Below are 9,611 nucleotides of genomic sequence, written 5' to 3'. Positions count from 1 at the left end.
TCCTCAAACACACTCCTGAAACACACTCCTCATACACACTCCTCAAACACACGGCTCAGACACACTCCTCAAACACACGGCCGAAACACACTCCTCAAACACACTTCTGAAACACACTCCTCAAACACACTCCTCAAACACACTCCTCAAACACACTCCTCAAACACACTCCCGAAACACACTCCTGAAACACACTCCCGGAACACACTCCTCAAACACACTCCCGAAACACACTCCTGAAACACACTCCCGAAACACACTGTTCAAACAAACTCCTCAAACACACTCCTGAAACACACTCCTGAAACACACGGCTCAGACACACTCCTCAAACACACTCCTCAAACACACTCCTCAGACACACTCCTCAGACACACTCCTGCAACACACTCCTGAAACACATTCCTGAAACACACTCCTCAAACACACGGCCGAAACACACTCCTCAAACACACTTCTGAAACACACTCCTCAAACACACTCCTCAAACACACGGCTCAGACACACTCCTCAAACACACTCCTCAAACACACTCCTCAGACACACTCCTCAGACACACTCCTGCAACACACTCCTGAAACACATTCCTGAAACACACTCCTCAAACACACTCCCGAAACACACTCCTCAAACACACTCCTGAAACACACTCCTGAAACACACTCCTGAAACACACTCCTGCAACGCACTCCTGCAACACACTCCTGAAACACACTCCTGCAACACACTCCTGCAACGCACTCCTGCAACACACTCCTGAAACACACTCCCGAAACACACTCCGGAAACACACTCCCGAAACACACTCCTCAAACGCACTCCTCAAACACACTCCTGAAACACACTCCTCAAACACACTCCTCAAACACACTCCTGCAACACACTCCTGAAACACACTCCTCAAACGCACTCCTCAAACACACTCCTGAAACACACTCCTGAAACACACTCCTCAAACGCACTCCTGAAACACACTCCTCAAACACAATCCTGAAACACACTCCTCAAACACACTCATGAAACACACTCCTCAAACACAATCCTGAAACACACTCCCGAAACACACTCCTCAAACACACTCCTCAAACACAATCCTGAAACACACTCCTCAAACACAATCCTGCAACACACTCCTGAAACACACTCCTGCAACACACTCCTGCAACACACTTCTGAAACACACTCCTGAAACGCACTCCTGCAACACACTCCCGAAACACACTCCGCAAACGCACTCCTCAAACACACTCCTGAAACACACTCCTCAAACACACTCCTGAAACACACTCCGGAAACGCCCTCCTAGAACACACTCCCGGAACACACTCCTCGAACACACTCCTCGAACACACTCCTGGAACACACTCCTGGAACACACTCCCGAAACACACCCATAAACACACTCCTCGAACACACTCCTGGAACACACTCCTGGAAAACACTCCCGAAACACACTCCCGAAACGCACTCCTCAAACGCACTCCTGAAACACACTCCTGAAACACACTCCCGAAACACACTCCCGAAACACACTCCCGGAACACACTCCCGAAACACACTCCCGAAACACACTCCTCGAAACACACTCCTCGAAAACACTCCTGGAACACACTCCTCAAACACACTCCTGGAACACTCCTGGAACACACTCCCCAAACACACTCCCGAAACACACTCCTCAAACGCACTCCTCAAACACACACCTGAAACACACTCCTCAAACACTCTCCCGAAACACACTCCTCAAACACACTCCCGAAACATACTCCTCAAACGCACTCCTCAAACGCACTCCTCAAACACACTCCTGAAACACACTCCTCAAACACACTCCCGAAACACACTCCTGGAACACACTCCCGAAACACACTCCTGGAACACACTCCTGGAACACACTCCTGGAACACACTCCCGAAAAACACTCCTGAAACATACTCCTCAAACACACTCCTGGAACACACTCCTAGAACACACTCCCGAAACACACTCCTGAAACACACTCCTGAAACACACTCCTCAAACACACTCCTCAAACACACTCCTCAAACACACTCCTGGAACACACTCCCGAAACACACTCCTGAAACACACTCCTGAAACACACTCCTGAAACACACTCCTGAAACACACTCCCGAAACACACTCCTCAAACACACTCCCGGAACACACTCCTCAAACACACTCCCGAAACACACTCCTGAAACACATTCCTGAAACACACGACTCAAACACACTTCTCAAACACACTCCTGAAACACACTCCTCATACACACTCCTCATACACACTCCTCAAACACACGGCTCAGACAAACTCCTCAAACACACGGCTGAAACACACTCCTCAAACACACTCCTGAAACACACTCCTCAAACACACTCCTCAAACACACAGCTCAGACACACTCCTCAAACACACTCCTCAAACACACTCCTCAGACACACTCCTGCAACACACTCCTGCAACACAGTCCTGAAACACATTCCTGAAACACACTCCTGCAATACACTCCTGAAACACAGTCCTGAAACACATTCCTGAAACACACTCCTCAAACACACTCCTCAAACACACTCCTGAAACACACTCCTCAAACACAGTCCTCAAACACACGGCTCAGACACACTCCTCAAACACACTCCTCAGACACACTCCTGCAACACACTCCTGAAACACAGTCCTGAAACACATTCCTGAAACACACTCCTCAAACACACTCCTGCAATACACTCCTGCAACACACTCCTGAAACACACTCCTGAAACACAGTCCTGAAACACATTCCTGAAACACACTCCTGAAACACACTCCTGCAATACACTCCTGCAACACACTCCCGAAACACACTCCTGAAACACATTCCTGAAACACACGACTCAAACACACTTCTCAAACACACTCCTGAAACACACTCCTCATACACACTCCTCAAACACACTCCTCAAACACACTCCTCAGACACACTCCTGAAACACACTCCTCAAACACACTCCTCAAACACACGGCTCAGACACACTCCTCAAACACACTCCTCAAACACACTCCTCAAACACACTCCTCAAACACACTCCTCAAACACACAGCTCAGACACACTCCTCAAACACACTCCTCAAACACACTCCTCAGACACACTCCTGCAACACACTCCTGCAACACAGTCCTGAAACACATTCCTGAAACACACTCCTCAAACACACTCCTCAAACACACAGCTCAGACACACTCCTCAAACACACTCCTCAAACACACTCCTCAAACACACTCCTGCAATACACTCCTGAAACACAGTCCTGAAACACATTCCTAAAACACACTCCTCAAACACACTCCTCAAACACAGTCCTCAAACACACGGCTCAGACACACTCCTCAAACACACTCCTAAAACACACTCCTCAAACACACTCCTGAAACACACGGCTCAGACACACTCCTCAGACACACTCCTAAAACACACTCCTCAAACACACGGCTCAGACACACTCCTCAAACACACTCCTAAAACACACTCCTCAAACACACTCCTCAAACACACTCCTGAAACACAGTCCTCAAACACACGGCTCAGACACACTCCTCAAACACACTCCTCAAACACACTCCTCAGACACACTCCTGCAACACACTCCTGAAACACAGTCCTGAAACACATTCCTGAAACGCACTCCTCAAACACACTCCTGCAACACACTCCTGAAACACACTCATCAAACACACTCCTCGAACACACTCCTTAAACACACTCCTCAAACACACTCCTGAAACACACTCCTGGAACACACTCCTGATACACACTACTGAAACACACTCCTCAAACACACTCCTCAAACACACTCCTCAAACACACTCCTGCAACACACTCCTGAAACACACTCCTCACACACACTCCTGCAACACACTCCTCAAACACACTCATGAAACACACTCCTCAAACACACTCCCGAAACACACTCCTGCAACACACTCTTCAAACACACTCCTGCAACACACTCCTCACTCACACTCCTGCAACACACTCCTCAAACACACTCCTGAAACACACTCCTCAAACACACTCCCGAAACACACTCCTGCAACACACTCTTCAAACACACTCCTGCAACACATTCCTGAAACACACTCCTGAAACACACTCCTGAAACACAGTCCTGAAACACACTCCTGGAACACACTCCTGATACACACTACTGAAACACACTCCTCAAACACACTCCTGAAACACACTCCTCAAACACACTCCTGCAACACACTCCTCACACACACTCCTGCAACACACTCCTGCAACACACTCCTCAAACACACTCCTGAAACACACTCCTCAAACACACACCCGAAACACACTCCTGCAACACACTCTTCAAACACACTCCTGCAACACACTCCTCACACACACTCCTGCAACACACTCCTCAAACACACTCCTGCAACACACTCCTGAAACACACTCCTCACACACACTCCTGCAACACACTCCTCAAACACACTCATGAAACACACTCCTCAAACACACTCCTGCAACACACTCTTCAAACACACTCCTGCAACACACTCCTCACACACACTCCTGCAACACACTCCTCAAACACACTCCTGAAACACACTCCTCAAACACACTCCCGAAACACACTCCTGCAACACACTCTTCAAACACACTCCTGCAACACATTCCTGAAACACACTCCTGAAACACACTCCTGAAACACAGTCCTGAAACACACTCCTGGAACACACTCCTGATACACACTACTGAAACACACTCCTCAAACACACTCCTGAAACACACTCCTCAAACACACTCCTGCAACACACTCCTGAAACACACTCCTCACACACACTCCTGCAACACACTCCTCAAACACACTCCTGAAACACACTCCTCAAACACACTCCCGAAACACACTCCTGCAACACACTCTTCAAACACACTCATGCAACACACTCCTCACACACACTTCTGCAACACACTCCTCAAACACACTCCTGAAACACACTCCTCAAACACACTCCCGAAACACACTCCTGCAACACACTCTTCAAACACACTCCTGCAACACATTCCTGAAACACACTCCTGAAACACACTCTTCAAACACACTCCTGAAACACAGTCCTGAAACACACTCCTGAAACACACTCCTGAAACACAGTCCTGAAACACACTCCTGAAACACACTCCTCAAACACACTCCTGCAACACACTCCTGAAACACACTCCTCACACACACTCCTGCAACACACTCCTCAAACACACTCCTGAAACATACTCCTCAAACACACTCCCGAAACACACTCCTGCAACACACTCCGGAAATACACTCCTCAAACACACTCCCGAAACACACTCCCGAAACACACTCCTGAAACACACTCCCAAAACACACTCCCGAAACACACTCCTCAAACACACTCCTCAAACACACTCCTCAAACACACTCCTGAAACACACTCCTCAAACACACTCCCGAAACACACTCCCGAAACACACTCCTGAAACACACTCCTGAAACACACTTCCGAAACACACTCCCGAAACACACTCCTGAAACACACTCCCAAAACACACTCCCGAAACACACTCCTCAAACACACTCCTCAAACACACTCCTCAAACACACTCGTGTTCGACACACTCCTGAAACACACTCCTCAAACACACTCCTGCAACACACTCCTGCAACACACTCTAGTTCGACACACACTCCTGAAACACACTCCTGAAACACACTTCCGAAACACACTCCCGAAACACACTCCTGAAACACACTCCCAAAACACACTCCCGAAACACACTCCTCAAACACACTCCTCAAACACACTCCTCAAACACACTCGTGTTCGACACACTCCTCAAACACACTCCTGCAACACACTCCTGCAACACACTCCTGCAACACACTCCTGCAACACACTCTAGTTCGACACACGCTCCTGAAACACACTCCTGAAACATGCTCCTCAAACACACTCCTGCAACATTCCTCAAACACACTTGTGTTCGACACGCTCCTGAAACACACTACTGTAACACACTCCTGCTCGACACACACTCCTGAAACCCGCTCCTCAAACACACTCCTGCAACACACTCCTCAAACACACTCCTTTCGAAACACACTACTGTAACACACTTCTGCTCGACACACACTCCTGAAACATGCTCCTCAAACACACTCCTGCAACACACTCTAGTTCGACACACACTCCTGAAACACACTCCTCAGACACACTCGTGTTCGACACACTCCTGCAACACACTCCTCAAACACACTCGTGTTCGACACACACTCCTGAACCAGGGCCGGCCCGTGGCATAGGCGGAATAGGGAAATGCTAGGGGCGCCAAAATGAGTGAACAAGTGATTTTTAAATTTTATTACTAATAATATTTTAAAACCATTAATTCGAAATACTACAAAATAAAACAACAAAAAACTCCACAAAAACTTAACTAAGTCCCGCCCAACGAGTGCTGGAAGTGCGTCAGAAACACAGAGCGCGATCAGTTTACTGTTGGTCATTTGTTGTGTAGCGTTGCCGCTAGCCGCGTCCAATAGACAGCATTGCTTTCGTGTGAGGCTCAGACGCTGTAAACCATAGACATAATAAATACATAGACACCCTATTGGCCGCTTTGGAACATTGCTGCGGTACGTCAATGCGTCCGCCATTTTGCTGAGGGCAAGACTGCGCTGTAAACAAATGCAAGTAAACGGGTGAGCTGCTGTTTTCGTGGATAAAAACAATAAAAACGTTTACCTTTATCAACCGATTTCAGTGGTTTGTACATGGTGTACGTTACTAATACTAATTATATAATGACCAAATACAACCAGAAAAAAAAATGTCAGTCTTGTTTGTGAAAGGTAATTCCCTGAGACCTGTTTTCAATTGTGTGGCGATTTGTTCAGCCCCGAGCAGCACACGAACCAGGCATTTTTCTCAATTCCCGTAATGAGGGGTATGGGAAAGTTGCCCTCCGCAATATGGCGGCGCCGTTGACGTACGCTCCAGCGGCCAATAGGGCGTCTATGTATTTATTATGTCTATGCTGTAAACACCCTGCAGCTCACGCCAGTCTAGACCAAACGTCTCTCTCTTGAACCAATACGGAAGTGAATTCAACTGCAAGTAATTTTTTTTGAGGCTGGCAGCAAAAGTGAGTCTAATCTGTATCTCCCCCATGTTAAAATGCCCAACTTTACCGCAGAAGCAAATATGATTACAGCCTGGTGTCTTAAGTTGTTTTGGTCTAGGCAGCTAATTTTGCCCTTTGTGACACTGTGAGGGGGGTGAATTTTTTTAGAACTCATCCGTTTAAATTATGTTAAGCCTTAAAATGCTGCATAATCAAGGGCGTGGCCACTTGAGTGACAGGTGGATTGCCGCTGCTGTTACTAGTCGTTTGTCTGCTCTGTTAGCCATCATAGCTGATCCCAGCTGCTGAACTCGTCATCTCTGCCGTGTTTGTACTTTTTTCGGGATTATTTCATACAATTTAATACACCTCTTATACCTTCGCCCACGCCGCTGGATTCCGTCGTTGTGGAGTGTCGAGAGAACAACCAGCGCTGTTCTTCAGTTGTTTTCCTCTGTGAACATGCACTCATGGATGTCTGACAATTTCGTTGCTTTTTGGAGTTCAGATTTAAAAACGTCTAAGATATAGAGGCCACGCTCGTTCACATTCGTTGATCTTACGGTACAGATAGACTATAATATGCTTATTTAACTTTTTAGTGTTAAATAAAAAGTACCGTCAGATGAAATCCTGCAGGTGTCAGTGCTTTCTCTTCGTCCCTTAAGTGAGCGCGGATTTCTAGTGCATTACTTGAACTTCTTAGGTAATATCTATCAGAATTTAAAATGGACTGAATAAAGCTCTCTACGAACTTGACGTGCGGTGTCGCGCTGACTGACATGTGTACGCATGAATCACTGTCACACACACGCTCAGAGCAAATATTGTAAGTTACTGCATGATAATACATTTTTATCTAGAATAATAATGCATCACAATACACATAGTCTCACGTTTAGTTATGTCTTTTAACTATTATTCAACTCCACCCACGTCGCGCCTTTTTGCCCATTTTCATTGTGACGCACTTCCAAGAGAACAATGTCACATAACGTTACATTTACCTCAGAAAAAAACAAAAAAAACATTTAATGACCATAGCACGTTAGTTTGCTAGAAAAATTAGTATTTTATAATATATTTAATATTAGTATAAATTAGTATTTTGCTAAATATGTGCACTATATATTTATTATATTTTTTACTTATATCATTAAAATATTATAAAGTTGTTATTATAATAAAAATCACATGTATTTTTAACATTTAATAATACCAGCTGACAGGGCTCTCTGTAGCCTATGTTTACAGAATTAGGTGAGATTTTCTTAATTTAAAAATTAACATGCATCTACTGTACCAAATATTTATCAAAATGAATCTATATTGAATCAAGATCGGAATCAAACCACAATAATTGAATTGAAATTGTAAAATTTGTATCAAAGAATGTCCTACCAGTCATTGCACCATAATATGCTGTCACTAAACTTAATGAAATTGTTTAGAATTGATGCAAGATGCTTCATTGTCTCTTATGATTGCAAATCTAACAAATTCTTAATTGCAGTATCTAATAATTTGTTCAATTAAAACATTGCATATCAATCCCAAAACAAGTGATCTGTTTAATTATTAATATTTACAGTTTGAATATTTACTTTTTACTTTCGGTACTTAAGTACGTTTTAAATCGGATACTTTTGTACTTTTACTCAAGTTATGTTTGAATGGAGGACTTTCCACTTTTACTGGAGTCATTTTTTATTTAGGTATATATACTTTTACTCGAGTATAATTTTTGAGTACTTTTACCACCCCTGCATGTGACGTCACAGACACAACGTTCATATTTTTTTACAGTTTATGGTCACGGTTCCCTGATTGTGACGGATGGCCGAATTTACATGACATATTTTAAATTACCATTAGCCATTAATTTTTTCTCATTTCTACCTCCGATAGTAGCACCTCCGATTCACTTTCTGTAAAGATTCGCTTCTTGCCGCTTGCTTTAGCCATTTTTTTACTCCTTTCTTTCGCCAAAGTGGACTCATTACCATATTTAAATATATTTAAGGGAGGAGACTGGGTGGGGCGTTGTGCTCGTGCATGTGCGCTCATTTTTACGGTAATTGGGATATACTAAGAGAATATGCGTGGGATCCTTCGTACGCAGAGATTCATACATCTGTTTTTTTTTGTGCGTACGCACATTTACAGCTTTGTCCGTACGCAATGTTTTAGTATGAATTCAACGCAAGTCTTTGTACATGAGGCCCCAGGGGTTGAAGAGTGTATCATAGCATTTTAAATATTTCACAGATTTTTTGTTTTTTTAACAGTCTTATTGAAAAAATTTAAAAATCAAAGTCAGAACAAAACAAATTTAACATAGGAGATGAATTAATACATTTTTGTTTATGTATGTGAAATTTTGCTAATAAAATAAAAAGGTTAACAATAAATTCTTTTATTTTCATTATACAAGGTAACATCCTTTAAAGTAAAGCAATAATTAATATTCATCAAAT

Source organism: Siphateles boraxobius, unplaced genomic scaffold (assembly GCF_051911475.1).
Source record: "Siphateles boraxobius isolate OS27281-9 unplaced genomic scaffold, OSU_SipBor_1 187, whole genome shotgun sequence".
NCBI classification, from domain to species: Eukaryota; Metazoa; Chordata; class Actinopteri; order Cypriniformes; family Leuciscidae; genus Siphateles; species Siphateles boraxobius.
This window is presented reverse-complemented; position numbering follows the sequence as displayed.